Source organism: Chrysochloris asiatica, unplaced genomic scaffold (assembly GCF_000296735.1).
Source record: "Chrysochloris asiatica unplaced genomic scaffold, ChrAsi1.0 scaffold00136, whole genome shotgun sequence".
NCBI lineage: Eukaryota > Metazoa > Chordata > Mammalia > Afrosoricida > Chrysochloridae > Chrysochloris > Chrysochloris asiatica.
Genome location: NW_006408654.1, coordinates 93,088 through 96,251, shown reverse-complemented (window position 1 = coordinate 96,251; position 3,164 = coordinate 93,088). Strand labels below are relative to the sequence as shown.

Below are 3,164 nucleotides of genomic sequence, written 5' to 3'. Positions count from 1 at the left end.
CACGGCCCCTCTCAAATCAGTGCAAAAAGGCCGTCCAAATACGCGTCTCAGCTTGGGCTGTGTGTGAGTTCCTGGCAGAGGAAACTGCCAGCGGTGAGGGTGGGTCGTGGCCACTAGGCTAAGCCCCTACCTCTATTCATCGAATGTAGGTGGGCAAACCATGAACGCACCTATTACACTACACCAAAGAAAAAATAAAATCAGACCCACACAAAATCGGCCGAGTATACTGTGCACCTTTTTTTTTTTCCTCTTTCTTTTCCAAGGTTCCTGCAGCGTGCCTCCGCTGCGTCACTGCTGCTCCTATTTAGTCCCGCCGCCTGGATTCGCCCAGGATGTGGCCTCAGGCCTACATGCCTGGCGGGCAGATCCAAAAGTACACGATTTCCTGCCTCAGCTCCAAATCCACAGGCTGTAAGTCCTCAAACCTTTAAGCTATTCATATCTCTGTGGGTCCAAGCCTTGGAGCTCTGTCCTGCCTCTTTCTTGCCTGGAATTCTGAGTTATTGTTGATGGTGACCTTCACTACACCTTCACCCTAGCCGCCATCAAGCCCCGCCACCCATTACCTTTTAACTTTCTCTTTTACTTCTAAAAGCATTGACTTTGGGGGAATTGCTTGGATCCCGATACTGTACTAAACTAATAATTGTAGCTTTGATTATCCATTGTAACAATTTGTGTGTCTCTGTTTATCCTCCTAGATTATAAACACTTGAAGGACAATTGTTGTTTTTTTATTTCTCTTCCTTCTTCTAGTACCTAGCTCACTTCTACTGTATTGTTCCGATTCATAACGACTTTGTATAGGGTTTCCAAAGAGCAGTTGGTGGATTTGAACTGCTGACCTTGTGTTTCACAGTCTAGTGCTGATCCTACAATGCCATACCAGGAGTCCCCTACTGTATTAGGCACTCAAATATACATGGAATTAGTTAACAAATTAATACACTCTTTGAACAGGGAATACTTTAATTGTTTCAAAAATATAGAAAGTTCTTCATTGTGGTTCTTGTAGTTTGCAAATGACAATCAAGACTGAGAGCCCTGAGCCTGGAGCCTGAGAGAACCATTTATGCCTGGGAATCTCCTGGTCAGTATGAATTACAAATGGGGAGAGAAGAAGAAATGGGGAGTCCTTAGGTGAGGGTAACCTTTCTGGAATGGCTCCACAGCAGGTCTGCACATGGTCTCATGCCAGGTGGCATCCTGTCATCCAGTAGGAGAGTGATCGGCCTGAACAGCGCAGCTTCCAGTTTATCCTGTGGAGCAAAGAAGATATGGTTCTTGCTTTCCGTTTAGTCGTTTTCTTTTTCCACACACATGACCCAGCTTTAGGTAAGTCTTCCATGCAGTGAAACACCCAAATTCCTTCCATTCCTAGCTCTCAGGTTTGCCCTTTCATGGCCCCTTTGAGTTTTCTTTAAACTGCCCTCATCTCTGGTGTTTGTCCTCTTCTCCATTCAGTATGGTTCCACATTTTCTGGTTTTAGAGGGTAAAGAGTGACTGCAACAAATCCCACTGACTCTCCTTTCAGAAAGGTAAAGCCCTAATGATGATCAATGTTCCTTGATTGGTGAGGTGTTTTCGTGTAGGCACCACATTTAACTGCTTTTGAGCTGGGCTGCTAACTACAAGGTCAGTAGTTTGAATCTACCAATCACACCACAGGAGAAAGATGAGACTTTCTGCTCCTGTAAAGATTTACAGCCTCAGAAACTCTCTACAGGCCCACAGCCACCACCACCAGCCACCCTCACAGTAACGTGTCAAAGCAGCCATTGTTGTGGTTGGTAGAGTTGTAGCGACCCTGAATAGGGTTTCCAAAGAGCAGCTTGGTGACTTTGAACCGCCGACCTTGTGGTCACAGCACACCAGGACTCCTTAGCAGATTTATATATCCAATTTGAAGCTCACGGACGTGGAGGGACCAACCCATCCCAGTGTTGTCCATCACCAGTGAGCTGACAGCTTTGGAGGAGTCTGCCAGCTGATGAGCAAACTTTTTTTTTTTTTTTTTTAACTACTCAGGCATACATAATAATTTACATCTCCAAAGGGCACATTCTGCATGTCGGTTCCTGGCCACCAGCTCTTAGTCCTTCTCTTCTTAGTCCATGAATCTAGAGTCCTCAGCCGCTCCCCCTCTCCATGCCCCCATCTCTGCCTCCATCGCTGGCGCTGCTACTTCTCTGGATAAGGTATCATATTCTGCTTGTGCGTTCCTCTCTTGATGGTCCTAGGGTCCTCTGTTTTTAGACTATAAGATTAACCATTCCCCATTTTTTTGTTACAAAATTTCTACCTTTACAATTGTGACAGTAGAGATTAGTCATGATAACAGTTATTCACTATTGAATCTTATGAATCTTATCCCCATCTCTTTTCACCAGACCCATCTAGACAAGATGACAGCTATTCAGTGGGGACTCTTTCTTTCTCCCCATACTCTTAAACTAAATTCCCTCTTGAAACCTTGTAAGCCAGTTACTTCTTGCCTTTATTGCCCGCTCATTTTAGGTAGCTAGTGTCTAAGTTGCCCATCCCTATCTACCCTGTGTACAGAGTGGATAGCATTGAAACTTGATTTGAAGACTCTTTCTCTTTCTGTTGGTATTTAGAGTAACTACCACTCTGAGTATAGGTCAGGTTCCTCATGAAAATGTATCTTTTGTCACTGTAGTTGTTCCCGACTGCTTGTCATTTTTAGTGGGAATATCTCACCTCACAAGGTTGTGGAAGGGACTCAGGATTCCACCTAAGATCCTATACTCTGTAAAGGCTTTGCATGAGACCTATTTCACTGGGCAAGTTGTAGAACCCCTTTTAGGTATTCCAATCAGTTATAGGCTAAATGCGGGCTTACAAGTTTTCTCTAATCATGTTTCCCAACATTCCTTTCTATCCCACTCAAGTGTCTATATTACAATAGTAGGCAAGGGAAACTAATATTCATAAGGCAGTCAAGGATTTTAGTATTATTTACCCTCTTCAAGCTATCCCTAGATCCCTGTATCCCAGAGCCCTGTTGTTCCAAGGTTGAGTATGCATCACTATTTCCCTCTGTCCCACTAGGCCATGAAAACCTGTCTCTGTGTTCCCCTATCTATCTTATTCTTCCGCCTCCTCCCCACTTCTTGTATTGCCCTCCCCAACACCCAAA

At 44.5% G+C, this 3,164-nt stretch overlaps 1 pseudogene; it reads right to left on the bottom strand.

Moving 5' to 3' along the window:
• Positions 1-1,192: 1,192 nt before the first annotated feature.
• The window catches only part of LOC102819422, a 7,092-nt pseudogene continuing 5,120 nt past the window's right edge, over positions 1,193-3,164 (bottom strand).